Source organism: Mustela erminea, chromosome 15 (genome assembly GCF_009829155.1).
Source record: "Mustela erminea isolate mMusErm1 chromosome 15, mMusErm1.Pri, whole genome shotgun sequence".
Lineage (NCBI taxonomy): Eukaryota > Metazoa > Chordata > Mammalia > Carnivora > Mustelidae > Mustela > Mustela erminea.
In genome coordinates, this window is record NC_045628.1 from 58287603 (window position 1) to 58305507 (window position 17905).

The window sequence follows — 17905 nt, forward strand, 5'->3', positions numbered from 1 at the left end:
GGAGGACCATATGGTTCTTGTCTCTTCTCTTATATATGTGTTCTATCACATTCATTGATTTGTAAATATTGAATGACCCTTGCATCCCAGGGATAATCCCATTTGGTCATGATGGATAATCCTTTTTTTTTTTTTTTAAGTTTCTCTAATATATATTATTACTGGTTATAAGTCTTTTTAGGTTGTCAGTTTCTTCCTGTTTCAGTCTTGGTAGTTTATAGTTTCCAGAAGGGCATCCATTTCTTCCAGTTTGCTTAATTTACTGGCATATAGTTGTTGATAATAATTTTTAATAATTGTTTCTATTTCCTTGGTCAGTCATGATATCTCCCCTTTCATTCATGATTTTATTAATTTGGGTCCTTTCTCTTTTCTTTTGGATAAGTCTGGTCAGTAGTGTATCAACCTTCTTATTTCTTTCAGAGAACCAACGTCTAGTTTCATTGACCTGCTCTACTATATTTCTGGTTTCTAATTCATTGATCTTTGCTCTAATCTTAATTATTTCTCTTCTAATGTGGAGATTAGGCTTTATTTGTTGTTCTTTCTCTAGTTCTTTAAGGTGTAAAGTTAACTTATGTATTCAGGATTTTTCTGTTGTTTTGGTTTTTTGTTTTTGTTTTTGTTTTTGTTCTGTTGTTTTGTTTGTTTGTTTGTTTGTTTGAGTGCAACTTGGATGGCTATGTATTTCCCCCTTAGGACAGATTTTACAGTGTCCCCTATAGGTTTTGGACCAGTGTGTTTTCATTCTTATTGGTTTCCTTGAACTGTTTAAGTTCTTCTTTGATTTCCTGGTTGACCCAACATTCTTGAGCAGGATGGTTTTTAGCTTTAAAGTGCTTGGGAAAAAAATGTAATTGTCTCTCTCTCTCTCTCTCTCTCTCTGTGTGTGTGTGTGTTCATGAGTACATGCATGAAAAAAGAACCTTTATGTTAAGCCAGATGACTTCTCCAATCTGGGATTCCCTCTCTCATTTATTCCTCCCTTTCTTCTTGAATTTGGGATTGGGGATAGAGGAGAAAATGTCTCTTTTATTGATGAGAAGAAATAACATATTCAATGAATTTTTATAATATAAGTGTTCTGTAAATGCAGATCTTTTATTTTTTCCTTTATTTTCTTTGCATTTACTGCCAGAAAGAATTCAGGACATCCTACAGGAGTAAGAGTAGAAAGATAAAATAAACAAACATATATAATAGTTGTGGTAGCTTCTATACCTTGAACACTCACTATGAGCCAGTCACTGTGCTACATACTTTATATACATCATCCTTGTAGTAGTAGCACTAAGTAGCAGGTATTATTTTTACCATAATTTTTACCATAATTTTCCAGTAGGAAATTGAGATAAGAGGGAATGAGAAAGTCACACAGCAGTGATGAAGCCAGAATACAAACCTACATTGGTCCTACTTTCAAGATTAAGCTCTTAACATTATACCCAATTGCCTTTCAGAAATCAAATAGAAAAATCGAAGCAGGACAGAAATTAAATGAATATAGAGTTCTGTACATGTGCTATCAGCAAGGAACAATTTGGCTGTGATCTTACATGGAAAAGAATGTACAATTAGTTACACAGTTTACAGTGCCAAGATAAAATCAAATAAAGTGCTTTAAAAAAACAATTGTTTTAATAACACCAGAAAGAAGTGTCTCCAAGGAGTTTATACCATGTTCAATATACATCTTCTTCAGCAATATCCTTAACATAGACAAAATGATGACTATCAGATGAAGGATAGTATTATCATTGCGTGGGTAACAGGATGTTAAAATTAATTTGAACCAAGATATAGAAATAAAGACGAGAATTTTCAAAGCTAGATCATATATGCATACATATTGCCCCAGTTTGAATTTCCAGCCAGATCAATTATTTAGAGGGCTGTCAGAATGAAGAAAAGGATTAGTGGAGGTGTCTTTGGAAGATCTGGTAGAATGACAAGAGTCCCACCTCTACTCCTGGGGGATAGGAAGGTGGTGGGATGTTCCCTCCTTCAACTTAAGCATGGTGACAAGTTACTTTTTTTTTTTTTCCTAAAGATTTTATTTATTTATCCGACAGACAGATCACAACTAGGCAGAGAGGCAGGCAGAAAGAGAGGAGGAAGCTGGCTCCTTGCTGAGCAGAGAGCCCGACGCGGGGCTCGATCCCAGGACCCTGAGATCCTGACCTGAGCTGAAGGCAGAGGTTTTAACACACTGAGCCACCCAGGCGCCCCGACAAGTTACTTTTTAGCATAAACAGGTATTTATATTTATGTGAATGACCTTTGTCCTAGAGTTTTCCCTCTGGGAACTAGATCTGGAGTCTAGGGAAGAGGAATTGCTTTTGCTTCTGTTCATCAAGATGTTAGAACAGAGATGATACTGAACAGAAATGATACTGAAAGAGGATCAGAATGAAACCAGCCACCTCAGGAGTGGCAGCCTATGAGCTGAGGGCTCATAAAATCACTTCTAGAAATTAAAGAGGAGAAAGAGTAACCAACTCAAGACCTAGGGGTCTATTGCAAAGAGTCTGAGAGGAGAAAGATGTCATTGGTGATTAGGAGAACCTCAGTTAAGAGAATATAGGAACCTGCCCAGAGGACCTACTGAAAAACAGAGCAAAGTGGTAAGGACGGGAGATGTTACTCTTTTTCTGTGATCTGGGGAAACACATATATACTATTAGTGGAAAACATTGTGGTTAGATTTCAATCATGCCTTCCAACTGAAAGACACATCTCCACATTATCTCTTTCAAGTAAAATTTTAATCAATTACCAAACACTTTAAGACGTACCAATTAATGCACTAGATTCTCTGAGATATTATAAGAAAAAAATAGCTCATGTTTCATTTCTGAATGGAGGAAGTGAAATACCAAGAGAAGTATGTGTTATGTGTTTTACCCAAAGTTATAAAGACCCAAGACGGACATCCTACAACCTCTTTTCAGTCCAGAACTCCCTCAGGTCTGTGATGGTTTTCCACTAGAAAGTACTTCAGGACTAAAAGAAAGACCTTTCACAATACTAGGCCTGGTTTGCTGATGGAAGTGTTTGTTATTGAGGTTGAGGAAAAACTTTTCTCCCATAGGTGGCTGAGATACATTCAAAGAAAGCCCACCAATCTGAGTTTATGTGGAGACCCCAAATAGTGCCCATCTGTCCACAATGCAGGATGACCTAGGGTCCATCCTTGGATGGTTTCTTTTAAAATTGAGTGTTCACTTGTTTTTTTATAGGATGCAAAATCATGTCCTTGATTCCTCATTCACTTAGTCCAACCAGCCATCTTCATTATTTTGACCTTTCTAATCCATGGTAATTGAATTGGTTAGCTGGTCTATCTCCATTAAAGTCTGCCTTAGAGCAGAACCTTCACTGAGGGCCAAATGAGAACTTAGAGTTCGTCTAAAGAAGCACTTTAACATTCATTTATTTTGTCTCTCATTGTAAGTCTTCTGCTCTATTTGTTGAGTTAGAACAGCCTGCCATTTGTGAATGACACTTGGCTCTCTACTATCCAGGGCAATGTCTAGGAGCCATGACAGGGTTTATTGTTAAATTCTTCACTCTACCTTTAGTGCATTTTTGTGTATACATCATGTTTCTGACATTCTGGGAAAGCTCTTGTTCCCATTCCCCCTGTAACTACAGACTTGAATAATCTGTCCACTTACTAAATTTTCTCATTTCTAATTTTTTACTTCTTTACTGCCATCATTATTCAATATCTCTTTGTTTCTGTCCTATAATACCCAGAAAACCAAGATTGTTATGAGGGTGAATTTTCATCACCGCCCAGTGTTATCCTCATACCAGCACTGGGTCTTAACATCTATATCATTGTCCTCTCTCAGGACACCAAGGATCTTGCCTTGTCTTTTCTCCAGCCTTCACTTCTCTCCATCTCTCTTTTTAAAAATAGATTAATAAGCTGCCATTGAAGTGGGTTCAGATGAGGCTCAGCAAAGTCTTGTTGTAGGTTGTTTGTTGAAAAACAATTGTTTGATACTAGTGGGGGCTTCATAGGCAGATTTTCTCATAGCTCAGCCTGGGGAGGGGATTCCAAATTTCCGAACTTCTCAGTTTCTCTTCACTCAGACAAAGGCAGTGTGGAACATGCCATTTGTATAATGCTTTTTAACTCTTATAAAAAAAATTAGTTACATGACTGTTATCTTAGAATTCTTGAGCGACAGAAAGGAAGAATCATTGGGACTGGGTGAGTCAGAAAAGATGATAGCCACTTGCTTAAACTCGCATAGTTTGTAAAAGGAGAGCTGGGATAAGATTTATTTTCTAGCCACATGATCTACCAGAGCTAATAGCCCTATTTCTGTCATCTGCAACCACAAAATATGAAACACACACTTAAAAAGAAATAGGGTTTTCATTTTTGATACAGAAAAATTGGAAATATTAGAGAAGTTGGGTATTTGTCTTAGATGTTGTTTGACAATTGAGAATTTCTGTAGCTTTCGCTAATAATTACAACAACATGGCTATCCATATTCACTGGGGTTCATAAGATGATGGAGAACAGTACATACATGTAGTAAGTTTGAGCTGTCAAGTAATAACAGTCTTTGAATTCAATTTGCCATTTTCAAGCACAGATTCTAAGAGGGCTTTGCTGGAGAAGAGCCCAGGTACTGCTCTGTCTGTTTCCTTCTCTTTTATTCCCTTTAGCATTTCCCTTTTAGTTTTAAGTTTTTCCTTCATTCATTGCCTGGAAATATAGCACCTGATTCTTCCTTGCTTTCTTCTCTTGCATATTGTTCTCTGTCAACATCTTTCTGACCAACACACTGTCATTTTAAAGTAGCTGTTGAGTGCTTCCAATGAGGGGGACTACATTCTGAGACTTGTGACTTAACATTTGGGGTTTGCAGCCTATTCCCTTTTTGTGACAATTCTTCATTTAGTAAATGAGGTCTTAACACTGGACAGATGCCTCTAGTCCATCTTAAAAGTGTTTGACTTAATTTGTTTTAATCCCTATGATTTATATAATAATAAAAAATTATCTATATAAAAAAATGAGCCAGAATAGTGGGAACGAATTAATAATCAAAATTGTCCTATGAAGTAGTGGTGGTTGTTCTCTTGTCATTTTTTTTTTTCCCCTTTCCTGGTTGGTTTTCTGGGGGAGGGGCCTGCCACGTGGGTTTTCAGTCAATGATGTTCTCTGAGTTAAGTCCTCCTGCCCCCCTCAAGGGGGTGGGCTCTGAGGAAACTAGTTTTTTCAGGCTTTTGTTCTCTGGAGGTTTTTATATTTGTTCACTTTTGTTTTTCTCTTGCACCTTGACTGCTTTTGATGGTTTTTGTAGTTTTAGAGGAAAGCAAACTGCACCCTGACCTCCTTCTCAGAGAGAAGCCTCAGTCTGGCTGCAGAGCCCAAATAAATCCCTTCTTGGCCGCTGGCAGAGCAGGTTCCCAGTTGTTGTCCCTGGGGACTCAGGATTTTTTGCTTGTACCATGGCAGCAGTGGCTGTCTGGGCAGCTCCAGACTGCCAGAGAGGTTCCAAGCAGTGATCGCACACTGAGATTTTCCCGCTGGCCCAGGCTGGTAGTGCCTGGTCTTTCAGGTCCGAGAGCACTGGGCTGGCCCCTGTGCGCACCTCTCTCAGGGAAGGGCGCAGGGCACGACTCGGACTCTGGTGGCTCCCTCCCCCTTTTGTTTGTCTTCTGATATCAGTCCGACTTTCCCACTCTGCTTTACCTGCCCACTGGCGTCTTCTGCTCCAGTAGAGATCCAGACATGTATAATTCTGATCTCAGGCTGATTTCGTGGGTGATCAGAGTTCTTTGGAAGGTAATCAGCTCACTTTAGGGTACAGGTTGAAAGGGCGCCTCCTACCACTTCCCTGCCATCTTGTCTCCCCTCCAAATCCCTATGATTTTACTAAGAATTCTTGAGGATTAATGTTAAACACAGTATTTCCTTTGTTGCTCAATACCATGATGAGTGAACTATTTTTTCCCTTATTGAGTGTCTTATAATTATTAGTTTAATATGATTCTGATTATCTTGAGTCTCTTCTGATATGGATCTGACCTGCGTTTGGTGTATGCTAAAACATAAAGTCCATTAATTTTATCTTTTTGTTTCTTTTTCTAAATTGTGTTTGGAATTTTATACTTGTATCTCTTATTTATTATTAAAATAAGAACACAAATAATCAAACCCTCAAAATAGATACTTTATCACACATTTAAGGATGCATACAAGATATTAAAATGTAGAGTACTTAGGTATAGTCTGGTAACTTTTTGATTAATTTTCCACTGTTCTTATCAATTACTGCTAAATTTAACTTTAGTCTTCCTTATGCTAATTTGAAGAGAACATTTACATTTCTCAAGTGATTAAAAATAAATGTTCATTGGAGTTCCCATTTGCTTGTTGCAGCCTAGTCAGCTCAAACGCACTTTATTTGAGAAAAGCTATACCCCCATTTTTAACTATCTGACAAATTATCAGAAAACATTAAGTTCTTCTTCAACATTCCCGATTAATTTGAGGTACTTGCTTCCCACTTTGCCTCCTTTGCATGTAATTCTCGATTCACCAAGATAGTCCCTGCTCTCTCTGCCTAGCTCTCCCCACTCCAGTCCTAGTGTGCTCTCTTTCTTGTAAGCAACACACAACGTGCATGCATGTGCATGTATACACACACACACGCAAAACTATGAAGACACAGATTATTTTTATATCTGAAATGAGACTCTGTTGTGATAACACCCTCCCAATTTGGCCTCTCTAGGAGTTCTAGGAACTAAAGTTACATATTTGTTGTTTAACCTGAATAAAATGATTTGATTGGTATGCACAAGAATCACATAGGGGGTGAGATTAGTGGGCTGAATCGCAGAGATGCTGAACTGGGAACTCTTGGGTGGGAACCAAGAGACACCATTGTAAATAGGCAGTCATCTAATTGTAATGCAGGTGTTTTGGAACCATCTTTCAGAAACTCTGCTTTATTTTTTCCACAATAATTTTCAACATTGATTCTCCTTAACTACTAAATAATTTCAAGTATATTTGAATTGGTAAGAACATATTTTAAACATCAAAATAGATTACTATGGTAGTACACTGTTTGAAAAGTTAAACAAAGTGCTATTTTAAGCTTAAAGATGTCTTCCTCATAATTTCTCCATAACTTTTGTACACACTTATCTGAAAACTACTTTTAGAAAGGATGGTTTCTAATTACTTTATAGTGATAAAAGCCATTTATTTGTTTGTTTATTTAAGAACAAGTGTCTGGAGATCATAGAATACTAGCATTTATTTTAGGTAAATCCATGTGCACCTGGGTCAAGTATTCCTTGAATCCAATTAAACAAGGGATTTTTACACAGGTTAAAATTTGTGGTGATTTTTCTGATGTTTGTAATCCATAAAGTATGTATTTTTCCTATACTTAAAGTATTCATTGAAAGTTTTCCTATAAAATTTTTATGTAGGCAGATTTATCATTATTAGTCAAACAGAGAAATGGAACTCAGAGGAATAGGAATTGGAAACAGAAGACAATGCCGAATAAAATAATCTATCCTGTAATCCACATAGAAGCAAGAGCAAATTTATACTATAATCGTTACCCCATCAATGCATATCCTTAGGATTGTCACAGTTCCTTTTAATATTTGCCTGTGCCACCTCTAGAATAAAGTTCCAAAAGGATGTTGGCTTCAGAGCAGGGTTATTTTAATGACAGTGTGAGAAGGTTTTCAACTTTTCTGAAGAAATATGTTCTTTAGCCATTCTCTTCAAGACCTTACTGTGAGCTTTGCCTTACATTGATGAATAGGCCAGTGATCATCAACCACAGCGTCAGGACAAGCTATGTGTTGTGATCAATTCTGTTGTATTTCACAACACACAGCTGGTATATAGCATGTAACTTATTATCAGAAGTAAAAAGTCAAAGTTGGAAATAATTTTCATTTTTAAAACAATTAGAATGGAGTCAAGACTTTTCTTCAGGTAATAACGTGTCTTCCAAAGCTTATTACTTGCTTTGTGACATACTTTCTAAGTAGACATGAAGGACTTGAGTTTAAAGACACTATGGGAACTGATTATAATACATACTCTCTAATGCAGGCTATAGCCTAAAATGAATTACCTTTCTTTTTTTAATTTAAATTCAATTAGCCAGCATATAGTACCTCATTAGTTTCAGATGTAGAGTTCATTTATTCATCAACTGCATATCGCACCCAGAGCTCATCGCGTGACATGCCCTCCTTAATGCTTATCGCTCAGTTATCCCTTCCCCCACCCACCTCCCTTCGAGCAGCCCTCTGTTTCCTGTAGTAAGAGTTTCTCATGGTTTATCTTCTCTCTTTTTTCTTCACAATCAGTTTTTCCTGCCTTCCCGTATGATACTCCTTGCTGTTTCTTATATTCCACAGATGAATGAAACCATATGATAATTGTCTTTCTCTTAGTGACTTATTTCACTGAACATAATACCCTCCAGTTCCATCCATGCCTATGTAATGCTGCTATAAACATTGGAGTGCAAGTGCCCCTTTGGATCACAACATTTATCTCACTCTTTGCAGATGATATGATACTTTATGTGGAAAACCCAAAAGACTCCACCCCAAAATTGCTATGTGGCAATATATAAAATCAACACACAGAAATCAGCAACGTGGTAGTATATAAAATCAACACACAGAAATCAGTTTTATTTGTATGCATTAATAATAAGACAGAAGAAAGAGAAATTAAGGAATCAATCCCCTTTACAGTTATACCAAAAATCATAAGATATTGGTGTGATTGTACACCTAGAGATCCAATAGATATCTAGGAATAAACCTAAACAAAGAGGTAAAGGACCTATACACTAGAAACTACAGAACACTTATGAAAGAAATGGGGGAAGCCACAAAGAAAGAGAAAAACATTTCATGCTCATGGATTGGAAGAATAAATATTGTTACAATATTTCTGCTACTGAGAGTAATCTACACATTCAGTGCAATCTTTTATCAAAATACCATTAACATTTTTCACAGAACTGGAACAAATAATCCTAAAATTTGTATGGAACCAGGAAGGACCCTGTATAGCCAGAGGAATATTGAGAAGGATCACAATGCTGGACTTAAAACTATATTACAAAGTAGTAATCATCAAGACAGTATGGTACTGGCACAAAAACAGACACCTGTGCCAATGGAACAGAGTAGAGAACCCAGAAATGGACCCTAACTAATCTTCGACAAAGCAGGAAAGAATATCCAGTAGAAAAAAGAAGATGTGGTCCATATACACTATGGAGTATTATGCCTCCATCAGAAAGGATGAATACCCAACTTTTGTAGCAACATGGACGGGACTGGAAGAGATTATGCTGAGTGAAATAAGTCAAGCAGAGAGAGTCAATTCTCATATGGTTTCACTTATTTGTGAAGCATAACAAATAGCATGGAGGACAAGGGGAGTTAGAGAGGAGAAGGGAGTTGGGGGAAATTGGAAGGGGAGGTGAACCATGAGAGACTATGAACTCTGAAAAACAATCTGAGGGGTTTGAAGCAGTGGAGGGTGGGAGGTTGGGGGAACCAGGTGGTGGGTATTAGAGAGGGCACAGATTGCATGGAGCACTGGGTGTGGTGCAAAAATAATGAATACTGTTATGCTGGAAAAAAAATAAACAGAAAAACAAAAACAAAAAATATAGTTTCTTCAATAAATGGTGCTGGAAAAATTGGATAGCCCCACGTAGAAGAATGAAACTGGACCATTTTCTTACACCATACAAAAAATAAACTCAAGGGGTGCCTGGGTGGCTCAGTGCGTTAAGCCTCTGCCTTCAGTTCCGGTCATGATCTCGGGGTTCATGATCTTGAGCCCCACATCGGGCTATCTTCTCAGCAGGGACCCTGCTTCCACCTCTCTCTCTGCCTGCCTCTCTGCCTACATATGATCTCTCTGTCAAATAAATAAATAAAATCTTAAAAAAAAAAACTCAAAATGGATGAGAGACCTAATGTGAGATAGAAATCCATCAAAATCCTAGAGGAAAACATAAGCAGCAACATCTTTGACCTTAGCCACAACTTCTTGCTAGACACATCTCCAAAGGCAAGGGAAACAAAAACAAAAATGAACTATTGAGATTTAATTAAGGTAGAAATCTTCTGCACAGCAAAGGAAACAGTCAACAAAACTAAACTAAGGAATGGGAGAAGATTCTTACAAATGACATACCAGATAAAGGGCTAGTATCCAAAATCTATAAAGAACTTATCAAACTCAACACCCCAAACCCAATAATCCAATCAAGAAATAGGCAGAAGACACGAGCAGACATTTCTCCAAAGAAGACATCCAAATGGCCAACAGACACATACAAAACTGCTCTATATCATGTGACATCAAAAACACAAATCAAAACCACAATGAGATACCACTTCACACTAGTCAGAATGGCTAAAATTAACAAGTCAGGAAACAAAAAATGTTGGCAGTGATGTGGAGAAAGGGGAACCCTCTTCCTCTATTGGTGGGAATGCTAGCTGGTATAGTCACTCTGGAAAATGGTATGGAGATTCCTCAAGAAGTTAAAAATAGAGCTACCCTATGACCAGCAATTGCACTACTAGGTATTTACCCCAAAGATAGAAATGAATTACCTTTCTTAATAGTTCTCTTATTTAAAAATTATTGTGATATTTTTATATTGGGGATTTATGCCTTTGTAATCTAAGTATTCTGTTTTAATTACAGATTTCTGTGTTTTTATTTCTCTGTTTTTTGTTTTATATATTTTGAAGTTAGAGTATTAGGTATATAACAAATAAAAATTTTAATTAGTTTTACTAAGTCAAACATGCATATTATACAGATATATGTGTGCTTCTTGTGTAACCACAGAAAGAATTCATAGCTCACAATCTACTAAGGGCAAAATAGACTAATGCAAATAATTTATAAACAGACAAGAAAAGAGGGAAGAAAAGGTAAAAAAAAAGAGCAGGAAAAATGGTATGCAAGTTGTAAAAGGATAAATAAGAACACAAATATATTGCTACTTAGATTAAATGCTTATAGCAGCATTAACTACAATAGCCAAATTATGGAAGCAGCCCAAGTGTATAAAGAAAATGTGGTATATATATGTATGACAGAATATTATTCACTGATAAGAAAGAGTGAAATCTTGCCATTTGCAATGACATGGATAGAGCTGGAGAGTATTATGCTAACAAAATAAATCAGGGAAAAACAAAAACCAAATGATTTCAGCCATATGTGGAGTTTAAGAGACAAAACAAACGAACAAATAGGGAAAAAAGAGGCAAACCAAAAAACAGCCAGGTGGTGGGTATTATGGAGGGCACATATGGCATGGAGCATTGGGTGTGGTGCATTAACAATGAATTGTTACGCTGAAAAGAAATTAATTAAAAAAAAAAGGACTCTTAACTATAGAGAACAATCTGATTGTTACCAGAAGGGAGGTAGGTTGGGGGATGTAAATAGGTGATGGGGATTAAGGAAGACACTTATTGTGATGAGCACATGGCATTGCATGGAAGTATTAAAACACTATGTTGTATACCTGACACTGATATTACACTGCTTGTTAACTACATGGAATTTAAATTAAAACTTTAAAAAACTAAATGGACTAAATAATCTAATAAAAACACAAAGATATTCAGAGCTTTTTATGTTTTACAAGAGGTATAACAAATACAAGACACAATATACAAAAATCCTGTTTTATCTAGGACTATAGTCATTAAACTTTATTTTTTGGTTTTTGTTTGCATGACATATAATTTTACATTATTTTACTTATAATATTTTTATGCCCACTAATGATTTATTGTTGTTTCTTTGAGGCTTGCATTTATTACTTATGACTTATCTATTTAATTGCCAAGGTGATGAATGTGGGTAGGAGGGAAATAAAGATTATAACATAAATGTTTCCAATTCATCAAAATGAAAGTAAACATTTTAAGTCAAAATAGGTTTTTTTTGGTGCTTTATCTTTTTATTTTTATTTATTTATTTTCAGCATAACAGTATTCATTATTTTTGCACCACACCCAGTGCTCCATGCAATCCACGCCCTCTCTAATACCCACCACCTGGTTCCCCCAACCTCCCACCCCCACCGCTTCAAACCCCTCAGGTTGTTTTTCAGAGTCCATAGTCTCTCATGGTTCACCTCCCCTTCCAATTTCCTCCAACTCCCTTGTCCTTTTTAACTCCCCTTGTCCTCAATGCTATTTGTTATGCTCCACAAATAAGTGAAACCATATGAGAATTGACTCTCTCTGCTTGACTTATTTCACTCAGCATAATCTCTTCCAGTCCCATCCATGTTGCTACAAAAGTTGGGTATTCATCTTTTCTTTTGGAGGCATAATACTTCATAGTGTATATGGACCACATCTTCTTTATCCATTCGTCCGTTGAAGGGCATCTTGGTTCTTTCCACAGTTTGGCGACCGTGGCCATTGCTGTTATAAACGTTGGGGTACAGATGGCCCTTCTTGTCACTACATCTGTATCTTTGGGGTAAATACCCAGTAGTCACAATAGTTTTTTGAGAATAAAACTTAGAGGGGAAGAATTTTGATTATATGAGTACTATAAATTTTTAAAATGTTATTACTGATTAGCTTTTTTTTAGGATTTGGAAATGTGTTGCAATGAAATCAAATGTAATAAATATGGCAATAAAAACCAAATACAAGGAAATCCCAATTGTGTTGATAGATGAAGTATCAATAATGTGATAAGATCAGTTTTTTCCAATTAGATCTATAGTTTCTTTTAAAAAAATTTTTATTGTGTTGTGTTAGTTATTGTAAAATACATCATTAGTTTTTGATGTAGTTTTCCAAGCTTTTTCCGAAAGATAAGGAAAATAATGCATAGACTATTAACAAATTGGGACCACAGGTGATCAATAAACATAGAACACTGTGGGAGCTATATGGAGGAAAGTTCTCATTTAAATCTTGTCATGCTCTGACTCTTATTTACTGAGAGAGGGCAAATTTCCAAAAATATTTAATCTCCCAGAAATTTAAACTTGCATTTTGATTGGGATGCCCATGGAGTACATATTATTAATGTATTCTATTAATATATTCATGATAAAAATATGGATTTTTTTACTTGCAAATGCAAGTAAAATCACAAGTCTTGTATTAGTTGATCCAACACTATGTGAATAATGTGGACCTTTTGATACTCAGAAAGCTGAGTCACTAGGATTCTTCTTGCAGTCTTGCCCCAAATAAAATGAACTGTAGCAGATTCCAATCCAAATGTAATAAGAAGCATGGTATCTTCCATAGGAAAAAAGAAGAGGGCTAAGATATGAGATCAGAGAACATCTAATAGAGCCCAGGAGCAAGAAATGAACCCATTAAAGGCAATTGAAATTAGAAGTCAGAGAGAAGGGAAAGAAAAATTTGGTGAGTTTGATGTGTTAGAAACCAAATAAAGAAATTTCTTCAATAAGGAATGAATGATTATTCCTGTTAAATGCTGCTGAGGGCTCAAATAAAATGAAAAATAAAAGTTGACTATTGGATTTGGCAAGTTGGTAACATCATTAAATGTAATCTCATTGAACTTTGGGGGCACCATTGTGCCTTGTATAGGTTGATGAGTGAATGAGTGCAAGGAAGTAGAGATATTGAAACTAAACAACTCTCTGCAAGAGGTTTGCTATAAAAGAAAGAGGCTAGGAAGTGGCAGGAAAGAGACAGGGAGCCCAGGGAAGGTTAATGACTATAGGTCAGTTGTACTCTGTTGTGAATGATGAAGAGAAAAGAGATGATGTGATGAAGAGATGAGTGATGAAGAAGAGAAGAGGGAGTATAATGGTATAAAAGACTGAAAGGCAATTTTGCATAAGACTGATGAATCATAGACCAGTACCCCTGAAACAGTACATTATATGTTAAAAATAAAAATGCAGGAAGAGGGGCGCCTGGGTGGCTCAGTGGGCTAAGCCGCTGCCTTCGGCTCAGGTCATGATCTTAGGGTCCTGGGATCGAGTGCCGCATCGGGCTCTCTGCTCAGCTGGGAGCCTGTTTCCTTCTCTCTCTCTCTGCCTGCCTCTCAGTGTACTTGTAATTTCTCTCTGTCAAATAAATAAATAAAATCTTTAAAAAAATGTAGGAAGAGTAATTTTAGGCATCGTATCTTTTATAGGCAAAGGGACATGGATTCAGTGTATAAATGAAAGGGTTGCCATTAGAGTAAGGCTGGAACAGTTTGCTCATTTTGTTAGAAAGAAGGGAGACTCTGTGGGTATTATACAGACTGATAGATTCTGTGGTAGAGAAGTGAAGCAGTTTTCTTTTGATTACTTAAGTTATCAGTAGAAGATAATTAAGATCTGAGAGTAAGGGGAAGTGATCTGGGAATAGAAGGCTTGAGGAAAGAAAAGGAGAGAATAACCTGGAAAATAGAATTAATTAACCAGGACACTCAATAATGTTGAGAGGCAGTGCCCACAGATATTAGGCATGTTTCATTAAACAGGAGAAAGAACCTTCAGGGAACAAGAAAATTTTCAGACCCAGTAAAAGATTGAAGATGAGAGCAGATTAGAACTCCAGATGATGATGGTATCCTGAGGACCCTAGGACTCATGCTCACTGATATCTATACCAATATAAGACTTGATGGGATTAGTTCTGATAGTCTAAAAATGTATCCAAGTGTTTGTGAAGGGTGATACAAAGTTAATATCGTAAATAGTGTGAGAATACTTTCCTTATACTCTCTACTTTGAAAACAGTCAAACAGGAACCATATCTTTTATCAAAGACAAAAGCAAATTCTAGATTGCATGAACACCTAAATTAGAAAAATGTTAAAATATAACAAAGAAATGTAGGAAAAGCCTTTGTGGCTTTGGAGTTGGAAGATACCATTTAATCAGGTCACTAAAAAGCACAACACATAAAGGAAAAGATTAATTAATTTGATGCTATTAAAGATGTGATTTTAGCTTGACAGTAGCATCATAAATAAAGTTAAAAGACAAAGGAAAGACTGGAAGTCAACGTCTAAATAAAGTTAAAAAACAAAGGAAAAACTGGAAGTCAACGTCTATCATATACAAAAGGTAAGATTGATTTTTAGAACAAGATAGTGTGGGCGCCTGGGTGGCTCAGTGGGTTAAGCTGCTGCCTTCGGCTCAGGTCATGATCTCGAGGTCCTGGGATCGAGTCCCGCATCGGGCTCTCTGCTTGGCAGAGGGCCTGCTTCCCTCTCTCTCTCTGCCTGCCTCTCTGTCTACTTGTGATCTCCCTCTGTCAAACAAATAAATAAAATCTTTAAAAAAAAAAAAAAGAAAAAGATAGTGTAAGTGGACAGAGGAAATGAAGATGTAATCCACAGTGAAGGAAACAACATGGCTAATAAACATCTGAAAAGACACCTACTTCAATTATCAGGAAATTAAAAATTGAAACAATATTTTTAAATCCTATTACACCCATTTAAGTGACTGAAAAAAAATATTTACAGTGCATTCAATAGTGACCATGAGAAAAACACAAACTTGCATATAGTATTGATGAGAGTAAATTTGGTATAATTATTACTGACCATTTCTACTTGTGGTTACTCCCCTGGGACAAATTAGACCCATATCACAAAGAAAGTTATGCAGTAGCGTTTAGTGAGCATTACTCATAATAATGAAAAAATTGTAACAATTTAAATTGCTTGGGGGAATGGATACATGAAAAATGGTATATTCAAATTAGATAATGAAGCAATTGAAGAGAATGAGATATACTGTATGCCATATATGTGGTGGATATATACTATTCCAACATGCACAGGTCTGGAAAATATTTTGAATGAAAAAAGTTTGCATATAAAATTTTATGTATGCTAAAAATGACTATGGGTATCTATTTTCTGAAAATATGAAACAATGAACAGGGAAAGAATCACATTGAATTTACCATAGTGGATGTCTCTGTGGGAGGTGGCAGGTGCAGGAGAAAGTGCCCTTAAATTCATTTTTTTCATTTATAAAATTGAAGAACATATATAATAATCATACACATATAGGTGTTGATTGCATGTGTCTTTGACATATTACTTTGGTAAATTTCTAATTTTTTTAAATTCTCAAGATCAAGGAAAAGAGAAATAAGGATAGATAAGGATAAAAACTTAAGAGCGCACCCAAACACAAATGCACGTGTCTATTAGTAACACACAACACCTATAATTGTTTAGGAAAACTTAAAGAAGACTATTAATATTGAGCTATTTGGGACCCTAACCTTAAAGAGCAGGGTTTTTAAAGTCACGCTTTTTCAACTTTCTATTCCTATATAATTCAAGTCACCTCTTATATCCAGAATGTTATTTACTGAAAGGGTCTCCAATTAAAAAGATTCCCTTTTCTTTTAAGGCATTTAGTGTTTACCTTTTACCTGTATGGATTATTGCAGAATAACAAGTCCAAATGATATCTGATCCCCCACTCAAGTTTCTAGTTCAGAAAAGACTGTGCTTCAGCCTGGCCCATGCCTGCTGCTCCTCTCTGGAAGTGTAGATAGATCACATTGATACCGACACTGTCTACCAAACAGCTACTTGGCCCTTATCAGGGAATTATCCTCTTCAATCCAGAAGGAGAGAGAGGAAGAAAGAGAGGGAGGGATAGAGGTAGGTAGAAGGAGAGGGTGTGGAGAGATAGAAGGATAGACGTAGAGAATAAGGAGGCAGAAATCATCACATTTCTGATCTCTGCCATCTGGGATGTCTTACTTGACCATGCTTGCATGACTGAGAACTCTTGGGAGTTTTAGTCAAGGGAGTTGTGTATTTCCAACTGCAAGACCAGCTTTGTATAGAATTTGTTTTTTGCACATGCAAAAAGAATTGATAGTTTCTCGATTCTAACTCAGGATAATATTAAGGAGAGGATGACTCACTCAAGATGTACAGTTTCCTTCTATTGAAATGTTTTGAAGATGGGAAAAAAAACCCTGAGATCCCCAGTAAAAGCACAAATTTCAAGGAGCACAGTATGCATATGGCTTCTTTACTTACTGATTCAGAACCTGTGTGTATGAGTGGTGTTAGATCACTCAAAAGTTTTTTCCAAGAGGAAAAGAACCATACTGGATGAACAATATGTGCTTTTTCTTTCTCTCCCTGTTGCATACTGATACAGTCCCCCAGTACTGTAAAATCACAGCTTTCTGGAGTGTGCACCTGTGTAAAATGACTCTCAGTACAAAGAGCTCTGAATTCCTTTTGTTTCCAAAACCAGTGAAAGAAGGAAGGGTGAAATACCCTGAGATCAGGTCCTGAAATTTACCATTGCAGAGCCAGAATCTCAATCACTTCTAGCTTTAATTTTCTTTAATTTGCAAATGGAGGGCAAATTACCTAGACAAACTCTCTCATCCCCATGTTTTCTCATTAAACTAATGAGAAGCCAGAGCTGTGATTCACTTTCTCCTTTCCCTGATAACCTGGCAGCAGTGTGAGTATGTGTGTATGTGTTTGTGTATGCATGTACGTGGACTCTAGTGTTCATGTGCTTTCAAGGCTGGGGGTGGTTGCTAATTTGGGAGTGCTTAGTTGCAAAAATCTTCCCTTTCTACTTTTCAGACATTGTGAGATGCAGGCTCTCACCAGGGGCCTTCTTGGTAAATGCTAGTTACGGCTGTCCTTCCGATCACTGCAGAGGCCTGCTGGGTAGGACATCTTTTACTGCACTGTGCTTACTGAGGTGTTCGTAGCCAAAGGAAATTCGTTTGTGTGCTAGGAAATGTAAAGGAGCTATATCTCAGGGTAAATACCCCTGAAATCAGAAGTAACTTTTGTCTAATGCTTTACTGTTTGCTAAAGTACTGC